At 37.1% G+C, this 24,773-nt stretch overlaps 1 pseudogene across 1 annotated transcript; it reads left to right on the forward strand.

Annotated features, from left to right (window-relative positions):
* Window positions 1-8,476: 8,476 nt before the first annotated feature.
* Window positions 8,477-24,505, forward strand: LOC309657008 (ferritin heavy chain-like; annotated as a pseudogene). The gene is made up of 4 exons: window positions 8,477-8,562; window positions 20,108-20,161; window positions 21,898-21,931; window positions 23,559-24,505. The product of its transcript is annotated as a ferritin heavy chain-like (transcript).
* The last annotated feature ends 268 nt before the right edge of the window (window positions 24,506-24,773 follow it).

Raw genomic sequence — 24,773 nt, forward strand, 5'->3', positions numbered from 1 at the left:
CCCAGGAGCTGTGCGAACAAAGAAAAGAAATGGAAATCTCTCCCAGCAGCCTCAGGAGCAGTGGATTAAATCTCCACAATCAACTTGATGTACCCTGCATCTGTGGAATACCTGAAGAGAAAACAAATCATCCCAGATTGAGGCAGTGGACTTTGGGAGCAACGATATATATATATTTTTTCCTTTCTCTCTTTTTGTGAGTGTGTATGTATATGCTTCTGTGTGTGATTTTGTCTGTATAGCTTAGCTTTTACCATTTGTCCTAGGGTTCTGTCTGTCTGTTTTTGGGGTTTGTTTTTTTTAGTATAGCTTTTAGAGCTTGTTATCATTGGTGGATTTGTTTTTTGGTTTGGTTGCTCTCTTCTTTCTTATTACTTTTTAAAAATTTTTAATAATTATTTTTTATTTTTTATTTTAATAACTCTTTCTTTTCTTTCTCTCTCTCTCTGTTTCTTCTCTCCCTTTTATTCTGAGCGGTCTGGATGAGAGGGTGAGGTGGGAGAGCCGAGTTCAAGGCATTGGTCCACCAGAGAACTCCTAGCTCCATGTAATATCAAACGGTGAAAATCTCCCAGAGATCTCCATCTCAATGCCAAGACCCAGCTCCACTAAATGACCAGCAAGCTACAGTTTTGGACACCCTATGCCAAACAACTAGCAAGACAGGAACAGAACCCCACCCACTAGCAGAAAGGCTGCCTAATATCATAATAAGGTCACAGACACCTCAAAACACACCACCAGATGCAGACCCGCCCACCAGAAAGACAACATCCAGCGTCATCCACCAGAACACAGGCACTAGTCGCCTCCACAAGGAAACCTACACAACCCACTGAACCAACTTTAGCCACTGGGCAGACACCAAAAACAACGGGAACTACGAACTTGCAGCCTGCGAAAAGGAGACCCCAAACACAGTATGTTAAGCAAAATGAGAAGACAGAGAAACACACAGCAGATGAAGGGGCAAGTTAAAAACCCACCAGACCAAACAAATGAAGAGGAAATAGGCAGTCTACCTGAAAAAGAATTCAGAGTGATGATAGAAAAGATGATCCAAAATCTTGGAAATAGAATGGAGAAAATACAAGAAACGTTTAACAAGGACCTAGAAGAACTAAAGAGCAAACAAACAATGATGAACAACACAATAAATGAAATTAAAAATTCTCTAGAAGGAATCAATAGCAGAATAACTGAAGCAAAAGAATGGATAAGTGACCTGGAAGATAAAATAGTGGAAATAACTACCACAGAGCAGAATAAAGAAGAAAGAATGAAAAGAATTGAGGACAGTCTAAGAGTCCTCTGGGACAACATTAAATGCACTAACATTCGAATTGTAGGGGTCCCAGAAGAAGAAGAGGAAAAGAAAGGGACTGAGAAAATATTTGAAGAGATTATAGTTGAAAACTTCCCTAATATGGGAAACGAAATAGTTAATCAAGTCTAGGAAGCACAGAGAGGCCCATACAGGATAATTACAAGGAGAAACATGCCAAGACACATATTAATCAAACTATCAAAAATTAAATACAAAGAAAAATTATTAAAAGCAGCAAGGGAATAACAACAAATAACAGACAAGGGAATCCACATAAAGTTAACAGCTGATCTTTCAGCAGAAACTCTGCAAGCCAGAAGGGAATGGCAGGACATATTTAAAGTGATGAAAGGGAAAAACCTACAACCAAGATTACTCTACCAAGCAAGGATCTCATTCAGATTCGATGGAGAAATCAAAAGCTTTAGAGACAAAAAAGCTAAGAGAATTCAGCACCATCAAACGAGCTTTACAACAAATGATAAAGGAACTTCTCTAGGCAGGAAACACAAGAGAAGGAAAAGACCTACAATAAGAAACCCAAAACAATTAAGGAAATGGTAATAGGAACATACATATTGATAATTACCTTAAATGTAAATGGATTAAATGCTCCAACCAAAAGACATAGACTGGCTGAATGGATACAAAAACAAGAACCATATATATGCTGTCTACAAGAGACCAACCTCAGACCTAGGGACACATACAGACTGAAAGTGAGGGGATGGAAAAAGATATTCCATGCAAATGGAAATGAAAAGAAAGCTGGAATAGCGATTCTCATATTAGGCAAAATAGACTTTAAAACAAAGACTATTACAAGAGACAAAGAAGGACACTACATAATGATCAAGGGATCAATCCAAGAGGAAGATATAAGAATTGTAAATATTTATGCACCCAACATAGGAGCACCTCAATACATAAGGAAAATGGTAACAGCCATAAAAGGGGACATCGACAATAACACAATCATAGTAGGGGACTTTAACACCCCACTTTCACCAATGGACAGATCATCTAAAATGAAAATAAATAAGGAAACACAAACTTTAAATGGCACATTAAACAAGATGGACTTAAGTAATATTTATAGGACATTCCATCCAAAAACAACAGAATACACTTTCTTCTCAAGTGCTCATGGAACATTCTCCAGGGTAGATCGTATCTTGGGTCACAAATGAAGCCTTGGTAAATTTAAGAAAATTGAAATTGTATCAAGTATATTTTCTGACCACAACGCTATGAGACTAGATATCAATTACAGGGAAAAATCTGTAAAATGTACAAACACATGGAGGCTAAACAATACACTACTTAATAACCAAGAGATCACTGAGGATATGAAAGAGGAAATCAAAAAATACCTAGAAATAAGTGACAATGAAAACACGACTGCCCAAAACCTATGGGATGCAGCAAAAGCAGTTCTAAGAGGGAAGTTTATACCAATACAATCCTACCTTAAGAAACAAGAAACATCTCAAATAAACAAACTAACCTTACACCTAAAGCAATTAGAGAAAGAAGAACAAAAACCCCCCAAAATTAGCAGAAGGAAAGAAATCATAAAGATCAGATCAGAAATAAATGAAAAAGAAATTAAGCAAACAATAGCAAAGATCAATAAAACTAAAAGCTGGTTCTTTGAGAAGATAAACAAAATAGATAAACCATTAGCCAGACTCATCAAGAAAAAAAGGGAGATCACTCAAATCAATAGAAGTAGAAATAAAAATGGAGAAGTAACAACTGACACTGCAGAAATACAAAGGATCATGAGAGATTATTACAAGCAACTATATAACAATAAAATGGACAACCTGGAAAAAATGGACAAATTCTTAGAAAAGCACAACCTCCTGAGACTGAACCAGATAGAAATAGAAAATATAAACAGACCAATCACAAACACTGAAATTGAAACTGTGAATTAAAATCTTCCAACAAACAAAAGTCCAGGACCAGATGGCTTCATAGGCGAATTCTATCATTTAGAGAACAGCTAACACCTATTCTTCTCAAACCCTTCCAAAATATAGCAGAGGGAGGAACACTCCCAAACTCATTCTATGAGGCTACCATCACCCTGATACCAAAACCAGACAAAGATGTCACAAAGAAAGAAAACTACAGACCAATATCACTGATAAACATAGATGCAAAAATTCTCAACAAAATACTAGCAAACCAAATCCAACAGCACATTAAAAGGATCATACACCATGATCAAGTGGGGTTTATCCCAAGAATGCAAGGATTCTTCAACATACGCAAATCAATCAACGTGATACACCATATTAACAAATTGAAGAATAAAAACCATATGATCATCTCAGTAGATGCAGAAAAAGCTTTTGCCAAAATTCTACACACATTTATGATAAAAACCCTCCAAAAAGTAGGCATAGAGGGAACTTACCTCAACATAATAAAGGCCATATATGACAAACCCACAGCCAACATCGTCCTCAATGGTGAAAAACTGAAACCATTTCCACTAAGATCAGGAACAAGACAAGGTTGCCCACTCTCACCACTATTACTGAACATTGTTTTGGAAGTTTTAGCCACGGCAATCAGAGAAGAAAAAGAAATAAACGGAATCCAAATCAGAAAAGAAGATATAAAGCTGTCACTGTTTGAAGATGACATGATACTAAATATTGAGAATCCTAAAGATGCTACCAGAAAACTACTAGAGCTAATCAATGAATTTGGTAAAGTAGCAAGATACAAAATTAATTCACAGAAATTTCTTGCATTCCTATATACTAATGATGAAAAATCTGAAAGAGAAATTAAGGAAACACTCCCATTTACCACTGCAACATAAAGAATAAAATACCTAGGAATAAACCTACCTAAGGAGGTAAAAGACCTGTATGCAGAAAACTATAAGACACTGATGAAAGTAATCAAAGATGACACAAACAGATGGAGAGATATACCATGTTTTGATTGGAAGAATCAACATTGTGAATATGACTATACTACCCAAAGCAATCTACAGATTCAATGCAATCCCTATCAAACTACCAGTGGCATTTTTCACAGAACTAGAACAAAAATTTTCACAATTTGTATGGAAACACAAAAGACCCTAAATAGCCAAAGCAATCTTGAGAAAGAAAAATGGAGCTGGAGGAATCAGGCTCCCTGACTTCAGACTATACTACAAAGCTACAGTAATCAAGACAGTATGGTACTGGCACAAAAACAGAAACATAGATCAATGGAACACGATAGAAAGCCCAGATAAACCCACACACATATGGTCACCTTATCTTTGATAAAGGAGGCAAAAATATACAATGGGGAAAAGACAGCCTCTTCAATAAGTGGTGCTGGGAAAACTGGACAGCTACCGGTAAAGGAATGAGATTAGAACACTCCCTAACACCATACACAAAAATAAACTCAAAATGGATTAAAGACCTAAATGTAAGGCCAGACACTATCAAACTCTTAGAGGAAAACACAGGCAGAACACTGTATGACATAAATCACAGCAAGATCCTTTTTGACCCACCTCCTAGAGAAATGGAAATAAAAACAAAAATAAACAAATGAGACCTAATGAAACTGAAAAGCTTTTGCAGAGCAAAGGAAACCATAAACAAGACTAAAAGACAACCCTCAGAATGGGAGAAAATATTTGCAAATGAAGCAACTGACAAAGGATTAATCTCCAAATTTACAAGTAGCTCATGCAGCTCAATATCAAAAAAATAAACAACCCAATCCAAAAATGGGCAGAAGACCTAAATAGACATTTCTCCAAAGAAGATATACAGATTGCCAACAAACACATGAAAGAATGCTCAACATCATTAATCATTAGAGAAATGCAAATCAAAACTACAATGAAGTATCACCTCACACTAGTTAGAATGGCCATCATCAAAAAGTCTACAAACAATAAATGCTGGAGTGTGTGTGGAGAAAAGGGAACCCTCTTGCACTGTTGGTGGGAATGTAAATTTATACAACCACTATGGATAACATTACGGAGGTTCCTTAAAAAACTAAAAATAAAACTACCGTATGACCCAGCAATCCCACTACCTGGTATATACCCTGAGAAAACCATAATTCAAAAAGAGTCATGTACCAAAATGTTCATTGCAGCTCTATTTACAATAGCCAGGACATGGAAGCAACCTAAGTGTCCATCGACAGATGAATGGATAAAGAAGATGTGGCACATATATACAATGGAATATTACTCAGCCTTAAAAAGAAACGAAATTGAGTTATTTGTAGTGAGGTGGACCTAGAGTTTGTCATACAGAGTGAAGTAAGTCAGAAAGAGAAAAACAAATACTGTATGCTAACACATGTATAAGGAATCTAAAAAAAAAAAAAAAAAAGGTTCTGAGGAACCTAGGGGCAGGACAGGAATAAAGACACAGACTTACTAGATAATGGACTTGAGAACATGGGGAGGGGGAAGGGTAAGCTGGGACAAATTGAGAGAGTGTCATGGACATATATACACTACCAAATGTAAAATAGATAGCTAGTGGGAAGCAGCCTCACAGCACAGGGAGATCAGCTCGGTGCTTTGTGACCACCTAGAGGGGTGGGGTAGGGAGCGTGGGAGGGAGGGAGACAAAAGAGGGAAGAGATATGGGGATATATTTATATGTATAGCTGATTCACTTTCTTATAAAGCAGAAAGTAACACACCATTGTAAAGCAATTATACTCCAATAAATATCTTAAAAAAAAAACCCATTCTTACCTGCTGAGTTTCTACTTTATAAGATCATTCAATATTAATCATTACTTTTATAATTGTGAATATAATCGTTGTTGCCTTTGTAATATTTGAAGTTTCTCCTGTTCTTTTTAAATTCATATTTTTATTATTTGCCTCTCTCAAGTGGCCCTTTGTCTGGTGTTATTGTTTTTGACATTGCTTCCTGAATTGCAAAAGTTTAAACCAACAAACAAAAATCATTCCATTGTCAAGCTAGTATCAGCTTTTCACTAAACTGTCAGTATTTCACAATATATAATTAAATTTTAAGTTCTAAAAAAAAAAAAGTAGTGTGTATTTATCCATAATTCCCTTTATCGTAGCTTCTGGGTGCATCCTGTACACTTCCAATTATAGTAATGAGAGTAAATAATTCCCCCTAATTTGGTCTTAATGCTCAACTGCTGTCACATTAATTGCTACCTTTGTGTAGCTACTGCCTAGTAATACATTTCTAGACAAGACAGACATTTTAGTGTCTAAATTCAGATGTTAACTTAGCAAGTTTTTCATTTTTCAGTAATTTACTTTTTTTAGGTGAAAATTTTAAAACTCTGTTGTTAACTTAGTTCTTTATTATAATCTGGGCATATTTTGCCTTAGAGGCAGCTCCAGAACTCACTTTTTACCCAATGATGTTGAAAAGGTGGTTCCACAATATTTTAACATTTCTAGCTATAAATTATTTCTACATCCCTAAATAAGATATTCCTGCCACCACCACCACCCCCTCACCACCATGTGAAGCCGTAACTTGAAGACGGCTGTCTGCAAACCAGGAAGAGGGCTCTCCCCAGACACCCAATCTGCTGGCACTTTGATCTTGGATTTATCAGCCTTCAGAACTGTGAAAAATAAATTTTTATTGTTTAAACAACAAAATGAACAAACAAACAAAACATGCCACTGAAAGGTGAAATGGAGTATTAATGCCAAGGTTGTAGATGCAGACTTGTCTGGTCCTCCAGGGATGGCAAAACACCCTTTGGGAATTGAAACAGGTATTTCCTGCTTCACTTGTCTCCTTAAGCTTACTCTGGATAAATGAATAACATGGCAACAATTTTAAAGAAGAAAAGAGTAAGCAGAAATGTCGACTTGGTGATGGTGATGGTGATGGTGACAGTGATGATGATGATAAAAGCCAATGTGTATTGAGCCCTTATGTCCTACTCTGGGCTAAATACTGTGTTAATGCTTCTCATTTAATTATTACCTTTTTGAAACTCTGGGTGTATGTACTATTATCTTCTTATAAATGAGGATCTAAGGCTTAAAGAGCCCAACGTACTTGCTTAAAATTGAACAGCTAGTAAGTAGGCTTTTTGAACCTGCCTTATCTGACTCCCAGGCATGCCTTCCTGAGCACTGTATGACAGTGAATATGCAATTATATTAGCATGTTTAGTTAAGATTGAAAATGGTTAACAGTCACAAGGATGATGAACAGAACGAGACTAAACTTTTAAGAGCAAAAATTTTGTATTACTCAAATATGTATTGCTCAGAACTTAAAAGAGTATCTAGTCCATAGCAAGCTCTCAACATGTGTTTCTGAAATAATTGAATGAATGGATGAATGAATGATATTAAAGAGTGCTTAAGATATTTATATAAAAATATATAGGGTTAGGGTTAGGGTAAAATAAAAATAAAAATTAAACTCTCATTTTTAGAGAAGCTTGTCCATTTTATTTTGCTGTGGTTGTAATGGTGACCCTGTTCTCATGGAGCTTACCATCTGCTCACTGCTTTACATAGTTATTATAAATTCAAAAGGCTTGTATGTCATACATAACATATACAAAATAAAATGTAGTTTAGCCCCATTGTAACTGACATAAAAGCCAGTATTTATAATACTGGAGTCAGGGCAGGGGTGGGGAAAATGCTGTAAGAAAGAAGAATCATCTTGGTCATCTATTAGAAAACAATGCAATTCACAAGTTTCCTGACTTCAGGTTCATTAACCTAGTCTGTTATATTTTTTCCTTACATATAAATTATTCTTGTGAGCATACTGAAGCCTTTAGAAAATGAATTTTTATAGGGATTATAAGTAATGGCATATTTTTGATGTTATACAGATATATTGAATCCTATTCATCTCTAGCTCTAAATTTTCATGTGGCTTTCCAATCAAAAGAATCCTAATAAAAAGCAATGGCTACAGGACCCATATAGTAGAATTCCTTCCAAAGTATACATGCTCCAACATGATCACTAGGTCATGAGACTTATGGCCCTGGAGGAGAGGAAAGGATGGTCTTGAGGAAGAGAAGGTCCAACCCTATTCCAAGCAGAGATTGTGTGGAGAGTAAGAGAGTTAGAAGGGATAGATTTAAGGGTGCTTGATATACTCACCCCTATATCAAGGGATGGAGGTGGTTATAGACATCCAGATAGATAAAGAGCCTGCACACATCAGGTTAGAAGCATTAACTCCTGCACTGCTGGGGAACTGGTAAGTCAGTAAGTTGAAGGGAGAGGTGTTGTATGCAGCCATTTCCAATGACACATGCAATCATGGGGTGGAGATGGGAAGCCAGGTATCTGGAGTTAGCACACTAAGCCCAAATTGCTAGAGAGGATTAAATCAACATCAGGGAACATTAGTACAGAAAGCACACCAGTTCATCCATTCTACAGTGGAAGCCACAGAGGATCCAGAGGACATTGGGAAGATTTAAGGACCCAGTCTTCCCTCTACGGCCTTACATAGGTCATACCTCTCTCCTCCACATATTCAAACACCATCTTGGAAAAGAGAATCAGGGGTGGGGGGGGGAGCTATAATGCAAAGCAGTTATCCAAAAGAAACCAGTTAATATTTAAATGCTCTCTTGATTTCCTAGATTTGGATAATTTTTAAACTAAGTTAGACTGAGCTTCATCTTTGCCCTGCCCCAAGATAATCAGTAGAGGAGGCCTATTGAAGAAGATCCAATTTATAAAACTTCAGAAACTAACTTTTCTCTTTAAATTAAAATGTTGTATAAAACTAAATTTACATCCTTGCAACACTGATATGAAACAGACATTTCAACACATAGATATAGATGGAGAGATAGACAGTCTAAACAGCTAATTACCAATCTGATATATGCCTTCATTTATTCATTCATTCAACTAACATTTATTGACTTCCTTCTGAGTTCCAGATACTCTTTTAGGCACTGGGGTTATATAAAAGAATCAATGAACATGACAGAAAATATAGCATTCTACATATTAAAAATAATATGTGTGTCTGTGTGCATAAAACCAGTATCAAAATATGATATAGTTTTAGATAGGGATAAGTGAGGGATAAAAACAAAGGAGACAGTGAGGAGGGAAGGACTGTTTTAGGAAGGGACATTAGGGATGATCCTTCAAGGGATTTCAGCTAAATTGAAGAGAGAGTGAGGTATCTGAATTTCTGGGGGGAAGAGCATTCCAGGCAGTGTTAATAGCAAATGCAAAATTCCTGGGGTAGTCATTCATGCTTTTTGCTAAATATTTCTGCTTCTTCCCCCTTCCAGGCACATAGCATCACTGTACTTTTGTGGCACAGTTGTGTTGTGGTGGGTCATATGGCAAATTCTGGCCAACGGATTGTGAAAGAAAATGATGTGTGTCATTTCTGGGCTGAAGCATGTAGTAATTGGCTTGAAAATTTACAGTGCTTCTTTTATCCCCCTTCAGAACAATAGTTAACAATGTTCAAGATATTGAGTACTCTCCTTCTTATGGAAACACCAAAACCACAATTAACTGCTGAACAACCACTGACATAAAAATGTTGGAACCTACCAAAAAAGATACCCTACATCCAAAGACAAAGAAGAAGCTACAACAAGATGGTAGGTGGGGTGCAATCACAATAAAATCAAATCTCATACATGCCAGGTGGGCAACCCACAAACTGGAAAACAATTATATCACAGAAGTTCTCCCACAGGATTGAAAGTTCTGAGCCCCACATCAGGCTCCCCAGCCTGGGGGTCTGGCAATGGGAGGAGGAGCTTTCAGAGAATCTGGCTTAGAAGCCCAGTGGTGTTTAATCATAGGAATTCCAGAGGACTGGGTGAAACAGAAACTCCACTCTTGGAGGGTGCACACAGTGTCTCATGAACATCAGGACCCAGGGGAAAAAAAGGGTGACCTCATAAGAGTCTGGACCAGACTTACCACCTAGTATTGGAGGGTCTCCTGTGGAGGTGGGGAGCTGCTGAGGCTCACTGCAATGACAAGGACACTGGCAGTGGCAATTCTGGTGAGTACTCATTGGTGTGAGCCCTCTTGGAGGCCGCCATTTTCTCACCAAGATCTGGTCCCACCCAACAGCCTGTAGGCTCCAGTGCGGGGATCCCACAGGCAAAACAGAGTGAGAACACAGCCCCATGCATCAGCAAACAGGATGCTAAAAGTCTTCCTGAACAGCTGCTTGATAAACACAGCCCCTGACATGGCACTGCCCAGCAAAGGGACAAGACCCAGCTCCACCCACCAGTGGGCATGTGCCAGTCCCTCCCACCAGGAAGCCTGCACAAGCTGCTCATCTACCAGGGGGCAGACAGCAGAAGCAAGGAGAACTACAACTCTGCAGCCTGGGGAATTGGAAACTGCAATCACAGAAAGTTAGACAAAATGAGACAGCAGGGGAATATGTCCCAGACGAAGGAATAAAATAAAACCCCAGAAGAACAACTAAGTGAAGTGGAGATAGGCAATCTACTGAAAAAAGAATTCAGAGTATTGATACTTAAGATGATCCAAGATCTCGGAAAAAGAATGGAGGCACAGATCAGAAGATACAAGAAATGTTTAACAAAGACCTCGAATAACTAAAGAAGAAACAAGCAGAAATGGACAATACAATAATTGAAATGAAAAATACACTAGAAGGAATCAATAGCAGAATAACTGAGGCAGAAGAATGGATAAGTAAGCTGGAAGACAGAATGGTGGAAATCACTGCTGCGGAATGGAATAAAGAAAAAAGAATGAAAAGAAATGAGGACAGTCTAAGAGACCTCTGAGGCAACATTCAGTACACCAACATTTGCATTATAGGGATTCCAGAAGGAAAAGAGAAAGAGTAAGCATCTGAGAAAATACTTGAAGAGATAATAGCTGAAAACTTCCCTAATATGGGAAAGGAAACAGTCACCCAACTCCAGGAAGGACAGAGAGTCCCAGGCAGGATAATCCAAGGAGGAACATGCTGAGACACATAGTAATCAAGCTGACAAAAACTAAAGATAAAGAAAAAATATTAAAAGCAAGATGGGAAAAGCAACAAATAACCTACAAGGGAACTCCCATAAAGTTATCCGCTGATTTCTCATCAGAAACTCTGCAGGCCATAAGGGAGTGGCACCAAATATTTAAGGTGATGAAAGAGAAGAACCTACAACCAAGAATACTCTACCCAACAAGGCTCTCATTGAGATTCAATGGAGAAATCAAAACCTTACAAACAAGCAAAAGCTAAGAAAATTCAGCACCACCAGACCAGCTGTGCAACAAATGCTAAAGGAATTTCTCTAGGAAAAAAAGAAAAGGCCACAACTAGAAACAAGAAACTTCTGAATGGAAAAGCTCAGCAGTAAAGGCAAACATAAAGGTAGGAAAACATCCAAACACAAATATGATATCAAAACCAGCAATTGTGAGAAGAGGAGAGCACAAATGCAGGATATTGGAAATGCATTTGAAATTAAAAGACCAGCGACTTAAAACAATCTTGTTTGTATATAGACTGCTATGTCAAAACCTCATGGTAAACACAAACTGAAAAGCTACAATAGATACACACATAAAAAGAAAAGGGAATCCAAACATAACACTGAGGTTAGTCATCAACTCACATGGGAAAAGAATAAAAGAGGAAGGGAAGAAAAAAGGCCTACAAAAACAAATCCCAAACAATTAACAAAATGGCAATAAGAACATATATATCAATAATTAAATTAAATGTAAACAGATTAAATGCTCCAACCAAAGCACACAGACTGGCTGAATGGATACAAAAACAAGACCCATATATGTGCTGCCTACAAGAGATCCCCTTCAGCTCTAGGGACACATATAGACTGAAAGTGAGGAAATGAAAAAAGGTATTCCATGAAAATGGAAATCAAAACAAAGCTGGAGTAGCAATACTCATATCAGGGAAAATAGACTTTAAAATAAAGACTGTTAGAAGAGACAAAGAAGGACACTACATAATGATCAAGGGATCAATCCAAGAAGAAGATAAAACATTTGTAAATATATATGCACCCAACATAGGAGCACCTCAACATATAAGGCAAATACTAACAGCCATAAAAAGAGAAGGCAGTACCACAATAATAGTGGGGGACTTTAACACCCCACTTTCATCAATGGACAGATCATCCAGACAGAAAATCAATAAGGAAATACAGGCCTTAAATGACACATTAGACAAGATGGACTTAACTGTTAGTTAGAGGTCATTTTGTCTGAAAGCAGCAGAATACACTTTTTTTCTCAAGTGCACATGGAACATTCTCCAGGATAGATCACATGCTGGGCTGCAAAGAGAGCCTCAGTAAATTTAAGAAAACTGAAATCATATCAAGCATCTTTTCCAAGCACAATGATATGAGATTAGAAATCAACTACAAGAAAAAAACTGTAAATAAAACACAAACACGTGGAGGCTAAACAATATGCCACTGAACAGCCAATGGATCACTGAAGAAATCAGAGGAAATAAAAAAATACCTAGGGACAAATGAAAACAAAAGCAAGATGATCCAAAATCTATGGGATGCAGCAAAAGCAATTCTAAGAGGGAAGTTTATAACAATACAATCCTACCTCAGGAAACAAGAAAAATCTCAAACAAGCTAACCTTATACCTAAAGCAACTAGAGAAAGAAGAACAAACAAACCCCAAAGTTAGTAGAAGAAACAAAATCATAAAAATCAGAGCAGAAATAAATGACATAGAGAAAAAGAAAACAATAGAAAAAATCTATGAAACTAAAAATTGGTTCTTTGAAAAGATAAATAAAATTGATAAACCTTTAGCAAGACTCATCAAGAAAAAGAGGGAGAGGGCTCACCTCTATAAAATTAGAAAGGAAAAAGGAGAAGTTACAACTGAAACCACAGAAATACAAAGGATCATGAGAGACTACTATAAGCAACTATATGCCAATAAAATGGATATCCTAGAAGAAATGGACAAATTCTTAGAAACGTACACTTCCAAGACTGAACCAGGAGGAAATAAAAAATATGAACAGACCAATCACAAACACTGAAGTTGAAACTGTGATTTAAAAACTCCCAGCAAACCAAAGTCCAATACCAGATGGCTTCACAGGCAAATTCTATCAAACATTTAGGGAAGAGTTATCACCTATCCTTCTCAAACTATTCCAAAAAATTGCAGAGGAAGGAACACTCTCAAACTCATTCTATGAGGCCACTATCAACCTGATGCCAAAACCAGAAAAAGATACCACAAAAAAAGAAAATTACAGGCCAATATCACTGATGAACGTAGATGCAAAAATCCTCAACAAAATACTAGCAAACAGAATCCAACAACACATTAAAAGGATCATACACCATGATCAAGTGGGATTTATCACAGGGATGCAAGGATTCTTCAATATATGCAAATCAATCAATGTGATACATCATATTAACGAATTGAAGAATAAAAACCATATGATCATCTCAATAGATGCAGAAAAAGCCTTTTGACAAAATTCAGCACCCATTTATGATAAAAACTCTCCACAAAGTGGGCATAGAGGGAACCTACCTCAACATAATAAAGGCTATATATGACAAACGTATAGCTAACATCATACTCAATGGTGAAAAGCTGAGAGCATTTCCTCTAAGATCAGGAATAAGACAAGGATGTCCACTCTCGCCACTTTTATTTAACATAGTTTTGGAAGTTTTAGCCATGGCAATCAGATAAGAAAAAGAAATAAAAGGAATCTAAATTGGAAAAGATTTGTAGATGACATGATAGTATACATAGAAAATCCTAAAGATGCTACTGGAAAACTCCTAGAGCTCATCAATGAATTCAGTAAAGTTGCAGGCTACAAATAAATACACAGAAATCTGTTGCATTTCTATACACTAACAACAAAAAATCAGAAAGAGAAATTAAAGAAACAATCCCATTCACCACCATATCAAAAAGAATAAAATACCTAGCAATAAACCTACCTAAGGAGGCAAAAACCCTGTACTCAGAAAACTATAAGATATTGATGAAAGAAAATGAAGTTAACAGAAACAGATGGAACGATATACCAAGTTCTTGGACTGGAAGAATCAATATTGTCAAAATGACTATACCACCCAAGGCAATCTAGAGATTCAATATAATCCCTATCAAATTACCATGGCTTTTTTCACAGAACTAGAACCAAATATCTTAAAATTTGTATAGAGACACAAATGACCTCAAATAACCAAAGCAATCTTGAGAAAGAAAAACGGAGCTGCAGGAATCAGACTCCCTGACTTCCAACTATACTACAAAGCTACAGTCATCGAAACAATATGGTACTGACACAAAAACAGAAATATAGATCAATGGAAGAGGGTAGAAAGCCCAGAAATATACCCTTGCCCCTATGGTCAATTAATCTATGACAAAGGAGGCAAGACTATATAATGGAGAAAAGACAGTCTCTTCAATAAAGGGTGCTGGGAAAACTGAACAGCTGCATGTAAAAAAAAAAGACTGGATACTATGAAACTCTTAGAGGAAAATATAGGCAAAACACTCTATGATATCAATTGCAGCAATATTTTTTTTCACTCGGTCTCCTAGAGTAATGGAAATAAAAACAAAAATAAATAAATGGGACCTAATTAAACTCAAAAGCTTTCATACAGCAAAGGAAACCATAAACAAAATGAAAAGACAACCAACAGAATGGGAGAAAATATTTGCAAATGATGCTACCAACAAGGGATCAATCTCCCAAATTTACAAACATCACATGTGGCTCAATATCAAAAAAACAAACAATCCAATCAAAAAATGGGCACCAGACCTAACTAGACATTTCTCCAAAGAAGACATACAGATGGCTCAGAGGCACATGAAAAGATGCTCAACATTGTTAATTATTAGAGAAATGCAAATCAAAACTCCAATGAGGTATCACCACACACCAGTCAGAATGGCCATCATCAAAAAAATCTAGAAACAACAAATGCTGGAGAGGGTGTGGAGAAGAGGGAATCCTCCTACACTGTTGGTGGGAATGTAAATTGGTTACAGCCACTATGGAGAACAGTATGGAGGTTCCTAAGAAACTAAAAATAGAGCTACCATATGATCCAGCAATCCCACTCCTGGGCGTATATTCAGAGAAAATCGTGGTTCAAAAGAATACATGAACCCCAATGCTCATTGCAGCACTGTTTACAATAGCCAAGACATGGGAGCAACCTAAATGTCCATTGATAGATGAATGGATAAAGAAGATGTGGTACATATATACAATGGAACATTACTCAGCCATTAAAAGATGAAATAATGCTATTTGCAGCAACATGAATGCATCTGGAGACTATCATACTAAGTGAAGTAAGTCAGACAGTGAAAGACAAATATCATATGATATTGCTTATATGCGGAATCTAAAAAAAAATGATACAAATTCACTTATTCACAAAACAGAAAGACTCACACACTTGGAAAACAAAGTTATGGTCACCAAAAGGGAAAGGTGGGGTGAGGGATAAATTGGGAGTTTGGGACTGACATGTACACACTACTATATTTAAAATAGATAACCAAAGTAACACAACATTGTAAATCAACTATACTCCAATAAAAATTAAAAAAATAGATAACTAACAAGGACCTACTGTATAGCACAGGGAACTCTGCTCAATACTCTGTAATAACCTAAATGGGAAAAGAATTTGAAATAGGATACAGGTATATGTATAACTGAATCACTCTGCTGTACACCTGAAACTAACACAACATTGTTAATCAACTACACTCCAATATAAAATAAGAATTAAAATAAAGATGTCAGCCATCAATGGCCAGATGATGGATCCTTTAAAATTGGAAAAACTTCTAATCTGGTAAATTTTAGAGAACTCTCATTATAAACAGCTGTTTTATTGGTACCTAAGGAAAGACCAAATCAAAAGGTGGATATAAAGAAATATAATGTCTAATCTTAAGAAATCCCTTAATCTAAAACAAATAAACCAAATAAGAACAAAACAAAGAAAAAAAACTACTGAGTCCTTTCTCACCCTTGGCTCTCTTAATAAAAATGATGGAACCAAGAAGACAAAGCCTTCAGGTTTTAAGAATTTGAGATTTTTGGAGTTAATTCATTACTATAGAATAACAGCCTATCCTGGTGTGAGAGAAGTCAGTTTAGTCTGTTCAAACAAAAGGAAGCATCTGTGGGGCTGTAGCAGAGTAGATCCCAGAGGGAGATGAAGGAAAATAAAATTAGGTAAATTTGAGCCAGATCAGGTAGAATTATGAGAGCCGTGGTTCCAGATTTGGACTTAGTTTACTGAGAGTGATGGGAAACTACTGCAGGGGATGATGAAACAAACACACACACTTAGCCTAATCTGTAATGCTTTGAAACTTATGTTAAAAAATGTAATGGTTTCTTTCTTTTGAAGCTGATATTCAGCTTACCAGAAGTTTAATATGCTTTGATTAGAACTTAACAAATTATAAAACTGTGGTTTAGGAGCTGAAAGGATCTCAGCTTAATACCTTAGATACTTTATAATATAAAATAAGGATGGATCTAAGTATCTTTCCATTGGAAACATTCAGAAATTTATGGAAAGTATGAAACTAACTTGTTAAAAGTAAAATAAAAAACAAAAACTTCTTAAAATTTTCTCAGCTGTGTTAAACTTTTATTGGAAAAGGGTGAATTATAATTAAAAATATACATAGCTTTATGCTACAGAAGGATACGCTTCTTGTTATTGCTACTCTGTTCAAAAGAAAGAGTTTGGCCACTTTATTTTTACTGTGAAGCTGATACAGCAGCCTTGATTTTTTTTTTCCTTCTCAATAAGAAAAGCACATATTTGACATGTCAATGGCCATGATTGCTTCAACCCAAGCAGAGATGTGGAAATTGAAATAGGGGCCCAGTGGAGCTCTCACAGTGCACACATGTAGGTGTTTCCGTGGTTTCCATTCACTTTGTAGCTGCCATATCAATGGCAAGGAAAATAGGTTTGATTGGATTTGGCAGCAGTTTTCCTCTAACAATATTTTCAAGAGATGGGATTGTTCAGGGTTGAATTCCCAATTATTTCCTGCTGTAAGAAGAAGTTTAAAACAATGTCTCCAGCATCAAATGTAATTGGTTCTTCTATTGACTTGAGTTTTTAATGTTAAAATGATATTCCTCTGTGGGAAGAATTGACAGATACCATTCTTTCTCATGTATGCACTAATATCCTTGAAAACTGAGTGGGTCTTTTTGACAACTTATTTCTGTGTCTCTGAGATCAAAGCTCTTAAGAGTTCTGAGATCAAAGCACTAAGGAGATAGGACACAAGATGTAACAAGAATAATATTTTGAAAGTATTCAGCTAAATAGATTGTGGATTTTATTCTCCCCCCACATATCATGTTCCTTTAACATCATTTAAATATTATGGTACACAAAGAGAAGAGGGAACACTCTTTTTTATACCAGCATTATTCACAATTGTCAAAAGCTGGAAGAAACCCAAGTGTCCATTGATGGATGAATGAATAAACAAACTATGGTTTATACATTTAATGGAATAGTATTCAGCATTAAAAAGGAAGGGAATTCTGTTATATGCTACAACATGGACAGACCTTGAGGACATTATGCTAAGTGAATAAGCCAGGCACAAAAGACAAATACTGTATGATTCCGCTTATATGAGATAAAAAAGTAATTGGATTCATAGAAACAGAAAGTACAATAGTGTTTTGCCAGTGCCTGAGGGGAGGAAGAAACAGGGAGTTGCTGTTTAATGTATACAGAGTTTTAGTTTTGTAAGATGAAAAAATTCCTGAGATTTGTTGAACATCAGTGTGAATATACTTAACACTCCTGAGCTGTACACTTAAAAATGATTGAGATGGTAAATTTTATGCTGTATGTATTCTACCACTATATATATATTTAAAGAGACGAGATGGTGAATATCATATCAAGAACGAGAAAGAAAGAGGATGTCTCTTACTGATAGAAAAAAGAAGAAAGTAGACATTATACCACTGAACGCTGGTAAAGTTGGAAAAGAGAAAGAGAAGCATTGATATGAAGAGAGGTCCAATACATGTGTTCTTATTTCTTCTCTGGGGATGTGACCTGACATAAACATCCAGGAAGGGTATGGAAAGAGCTAGGAGCATCAGGGCAAGCTTCCCTGGGGTAGACAGGAAGGATACAGGCCTTTAGGAAAATGCCTCATCCTTTTTATCCAGCATGGCACAGGCATGGTATTGCAGCGTCTGCAAGGAAATAGCTGGATGGATGAATTGAGAGTGTACACCTCATTTCTCTTTCTTGTGTGGGGCTGGCTAGGGGTGGGAAAAGTTCCTGTAGGCTGAGAGGGTTTCATAAAGGATGCTAAAATGATGTCCCAAGAAACAGCACCTACAGATTTCACCTGAGAGACACAGAACAGCACCACGATAAAGAAAGACTACGCATTCTGAAGCCACTCTACCTTGTTTTTTATTTCTGGTTTCTCTACCTTCTAGCTGTGTAAATCTGAACAAGTTAATTAACTTCTCTGTACATTAGTTTCCCTCCTTAAGATGTAATAATAATAATAATACCCACCTCACTTTGTTCGAGGATTTAATGAGTTTGTACACATGAAAATCCTCACACAACACTTGACAGACGGTCCTCAAAAATGTCAGTTATTATTATTATAATTATTACAAGTATTATTATTACTGAAAAGGGAATGGGAGGAGAGTGATCAAACCTATATTTGTCAACACTGCTTAAAGACACTAAGTTACCCCCTTCACATGGCAATTCTAAAGCTTCCATCTTTTGCCACCTAAGTAAATATGGGTTAGGGGAAAACAGACAATCAGGTATAAAAAAAAAAAATTAAAAGCTAATTTTTTGTACATTGAGTTTAGTGTGAGTAAATTTTTGATTCCACTATTTATGGGGTCCTCGAGCGTTCCTAATCTGTGTACCTGCACCTAATATTTGTGGGATTTGGGTGAAGTCTACAACTAGAGGCCTGTGTGCCACCTGCATAAATATTTCAATGATACCAATCAAGCTAACAAACTTAAAAGTTTTTTTAATTTTAATTTTTAATTCTATTTGTATTATATCTTTGGTTTGAAACCTACACATTTACAATGAACTGGAAGGCCAGGCTTGAATTTAGAATTAGCATGCAGTTCCATGCTAGAACCTGGTGGGGCAGAGAAAGTAGGCTGTGTCCCTTGCCTTTCGCCCACCATCTTCTTTCCCACCATATGTCTCTGACCTGTACTGCAAGAGGCCTAATGCACATGCATTTTGTCAGCCACATCATCAAGCTCCATCTACATACACCTTTGTAAACAGACACCCCTTGCACACTCCTCAGGCCAAGAGTTACAGACATCAGCTACATGGGCCACCCTCTCAGTACCTGAAGCATGGTATAATTGGGGAAGGGGCCTGGGCTTTAGGTGGACACATTGCTTTAGCGCAATCAACTCCTTGCTCCATAGAGAAGACCTTGGCCAGAAGACCAGAGCAGTATTTGCTCCTGGAGCCTAGAGTAAGAGCTCTTCTTGCCTGCATCGGTAAGTGGCAATGTGCACCAGAAACTGATTCCAAATCCCTCAATTAAAACTAGAGAGCAAAATCGTCCAAAGTTAGAGGCCATCCCAAACCTGAAAGAGAAAGTATACAGTAGGGGCTAAAAGATATTCAACAGATAGAGGAATGGAAGTGACACATAAGGTTATCTCTAATACCTTTCTTAAAATCAGGCATTTTGAAGAGAATGAACCTCTTCCAGAAAGAGAAACCAAACTCCAGCAACAGTAAGTCAGGCTGTGAATGTGGTGACTGGAGATGTACCATTTTCCACTTATTCTAAAAGCACGTTTATTTTACATTTTAACATCTTGAAATTGGACTGTTTCCTATAATTGATGATACTTCACAATGGCCATCAGCCAAGAAACAGTTGTGACATGGTTGTCAGTGCCTGCGCAGGCACAAACTTGATCGTAGCTGTTCACCACCAACCCCTCTTCTCTTGTGTGCGTTGTTGGCTCTGTACAAGTTGCATCGCATTGCTAGTTAAAATGTCTTCAAAAAGATTACACTAGGATTTGGCACTGAAACAAGTTAGCTTGTGTGCAGGAAGACACAGAAACAGAACAGCAGGGCATAACTTAGATGTTAGTGAAACAAATGTTCATTATTGGAAGAATACCTACAACTTTAATGTTTGCAAAGTAACAACGAAGTGAATTATGGATCTTAACAGGAAGATAGGCACAAGTAGATGAAGCTAGTGTAACATTTTGTTATTTAGTTTATTGGTTAGCTATTGCTACAATAATGTTGCATAACATCAGCCTAAAACTCAGTGGTTTAAAACAACTCATTTATCATGTGCATGTAGCTGAAGGTCATTTGGGGCTCAGCTGGCCTAAGTGGGAGTTACTTAGATGTCGCAGTTTCTCTGTTTCTGCTCTGTATGTTATGTGATTGTATCAGAGTTTATTTATACATTCCCCTATTGATCACTGCTTCCAGTTTTGGCACTAGACATTGTCATACAAGATGTTTTGTGGACAAATATTTTCATTTCTCCAGGTAGATAACTGGTAGTATAATGTCTAGGTCATAGATAAATAGAAGTTGAACTAAACGAAAAAAACTCGAAGGTTTTCCATAGTTGGTGTATCATTTTACACCCACCCCATCAATGTATGAGGGTTCTATTTGCTCCATATCTTCATCAATATTTGTATGAATGAGTCATCCCACCATCTTTTGGCTTGCAGTGTTTCTGATGAGAAGTCAGCTATCATTCTTAGTTATTCCTTTGTACTTAATGTGTTTTTCTCCCCTCTGCTTTAAGATTGTCTCTTTCTTTTGGGCTTTCAGCAAATTGACTATGATATGCCTAGATATGGCTTTCTTTATTCTACTCAGGGCCTGTTACTTGGCATTTGTTAAGCTTTGCAATCTGTGGATTGATATTTTTTGTTAAATTTTTAAACATTTTGGCCATAAAACATGTTTTCTTCCTCATACTTTCATTTTTCTCCTTTTAGAACTCCAAATACACACGTATTAGACAGCCTGATAATACCCAGAAGTTGCATATGCTCTATTTTTTTCCTACCTTTTTTCCCACTGTGTCCTTCATTTGGAAATTTTCCATTGATATATCTTTAAAATTACTGAGTCTTTCTTTTATACTATCCAACTTATTTTAATGCCCATACAATGAAATTTTGTTTTCAAATATTATACATTTCAATTTTAGAAATTTGAGTTTTTTGTTTTCAAATTCCCACTTCTTTCCCCAAATAGTTCATCTCTTTAATATTTTATTCATCTTTTCCATAAGTTTCTTAACATATTTTTCATAGTTAAGTCCTGGAGCTGCTAATTCTAGTATCTGGGAAATTTCTAATTCTGTTTATATTGATTTTTTTCTCTTGGTAACGAGACATACTTTCCTGCTTCATCACATAACCACAATGTTTTATTATATTCTGAATATTGTGTATAAAATAACAATATAAAATTGTTCCAGAGAATGCAAGCCATTGCCCTGTTTGGCAGTTAAGGTGAGGGCACTGGCATTGTGTAGAGCCAAACTGGACTTGTGCTATAGCACAGCTTTAGTTATATTAATTAGTCCTTCCTCAATTTTTCTGTGTCACTACTGCCTTTTTTATCTTGCCCATATTTGAGCCAGGAGAAGGTTAACTTTCAGTTTAAGGTTTTTTGTTTCACTTTTGGATTCAATTTTGGCAGTGCTCTGGGATCTAAGTAACACAAGAATATGTGATTTTTCTCTTCTTATCAGCCCCTCCTCCATGGCTGATTTCTTGATGGTATTTAAGTAGGGCAAATTTATTTGACTAAGCAATCTATTTTTTGTTTGGACTCTTTTAGACTTAGATATCTCCTGCCATCTCAGTATCACCTAAACTCAGATTTTTTTTTTATTCTATCTGCAATGTCATTATAAACATTTTATTAGCTTACAATGGCATTGTATCTTTCTAAAAACCATGTATTATTTGAAATCATAGAGAGGGTCCCAACCTCTGCTAGGAAATGTGAGATATACAATTAACACATAAATGTAAAAGCCAAAGACCTTCAAAGGCAACATCAACTGTAAAACTGAGACAGCTCATCAATACAAATGGATTATGTAAATGTAAACACAATTAACTTACTTCTTTTTTTCTTTTGAATTTTATTTTATTTTTTTATACAACAGGTTATTATTAGTCATCAGTTTTATACACATCAGTGTACACATGTTAATCCCAATCGCCCAATTCAGCACACCACCATCCCCACCCCACTGCCGCTTTCCCCCCTTGGTGTCCATACGTTTGTTCTCTACATCTGTGTCTCAATTTCTGCCCTGCAAACTACTTCATCTGTACCATTTTTCTAGGTTCCACATATATGCACTAATATATGATATTTGTTTTTCTCCTTCTGACTTACTTCACTCTGTATGACAGTCTCTAGATCCATCCACGTCTCTACAAATGACCCAATTTCATTCCTTTTTATGACTGAGTAATATTCCATTGTATATATGTACCACATCTTCTTTATCCATTCCTCTGTTGATGGACAATTTATGTTGCTTCCATGTCCTAGCTATTGTAAATAGAGCTGCAATGAACATTGGGGTGCATGTGTCTTTTTGAATTATGGTTTTCTTTGGGTATATGCCCAGTAGTGGGATTGCTGGGTCATATGGTAATTCTATTTTTAGTTTTTTAAGAAACCTCCATACTGTTCTCCGTAAGGCTGTATCAATTTACATTCCCACCAACAGTGCAAGAGGGTTCCTTTTCTCCACACCCTCTCCAGCATTTGTTGTTTGTAGATTTTCTGATGATGCCCATTCTAACAGGTGTGAGGTGATACCTCATTGTAGTTTTGATTTGCATTTCTCTAATAATTAGTGATGTTGAGCAGCTTTTCATGGGCTTCTTGGTCATCTGTATGTCTTCTTGGAGAAATGTCTATTTAGGTCTTCTGCCCATTTTTGGATTGGATGTTTGTTTTTTTAATATTGAACTGCATGAGCTGTTTATGTATTTTGGAGATTAATCCTTTGTCCGTTGATTAGTTTGCAAATCTTTTCTCCCATTCTGAGGGTTGTCTTTTTGTCTTGTTTATGGTTTCCTTTGCTGTGCAAGAGCTTTGAAGTTTCATTAGGTCCCATTTGTTTATTTTTGTTTTTATTTCCATTACTCTAGGAAGTGGATCAAAAAAGATCTTGCGACAGTCCTCGCGGAGAGTCGCCGCGGTTTCCTGCTTCAACAGTGCTTGGACGGAACCCGGCGCTCGTCCCCCACTCCGGCCAGCCTTTCAGAGCCAGCCCTCGCCACCACCTCACAGCGCCCTCCGACCGCCCCAAGGTCCCGGCCGCTGTTACAGCACTGCGCAGCCACCGCCACCGCCTCACCTCAGCCGCCCGCCATAACGACCGTGTCCCCGTCACAGGTGCGCCAGAACTACCACCAGGACTCGGAGGCCGCCATCAATCGCCAGATCAACCTGGAGCTCTACGCCTCCTACTTCTACCTGTCCATGTCGTACTATTTTGACTGTGATGATGTGGCATTGAAGAACTTTGCCAAATACTTTCTTCACCAATCTCATGAGGAGAGGGAACATGCTGAGAAACTGATGAAGCTGCAGAACCAATGGGGTGGCTGAATCTTCCTTCAGGATATCAAGAAACCAGACCGTGATGACTGGGAGAATGGGCTGAATGCAGTGGAATGTGCGCTACACTTGGAAAAAAGTGTGAATCAGTCACTACTGGAACTGCACAAATTGGCCACTGAGAAAAATGACCCCCATTTGTGTGACTTCATTGAGACTCATTACCTGAATAAGCAGGTGAAATCCATTAAAGAATTGGGTGACCACGTAACCAACTTGTGCACGATGGGGGCCCCCGAATCTGGCATGGCACATTATCTCTTTGACAAGCACACCCTGGGAAATAGTGATAATGAAAGCTAAGCCTTAGGCTGGCTTCCCATAGCCACAGGAGTGACTTCCCTGGTCACCAAGGCAGTGCATTCATGTTTGGGTTACCTTTACCTTTTCTGTAAGTTGTACCACAACATCTACAAGTCCTTTCCTTAGTATCATTCCTTCGAATAAAGTAATTTGGTACCCCCTCCCCAAAAAAAAAAATCTTGCTGTGATTTAAGTCAAAGAGTGTTCTTCCTATATTTTCCTCTAAGAGTTCTATAGTGTCCAGTCTTACATTGAGATCTCTAATCCATTTTGAGTTTACTCTTGTGTATGGTGTTAGGGAGTGTTCTAATTTCATTCTTTTACATGTAGCTGTCCAGTTTTCCCAGCACCACTTATTGAAGAGACTGTCTTTTCTCCATTGTATATCCTTGCCTCCTT

Source organism: Balaenoptera physalus (genome assembly GCF_965194825.1).
Source record: "Balaenoptera physalus genome assembly, chromosome: 3".
In the NCBI taxonomy this organism is placed as follows: Eukaryota; Metazoa; Chordata; class Mammalia; order Artiodactyla; family Balaenopteridae; genus Balaenoptera; species Balaenoptera physalus.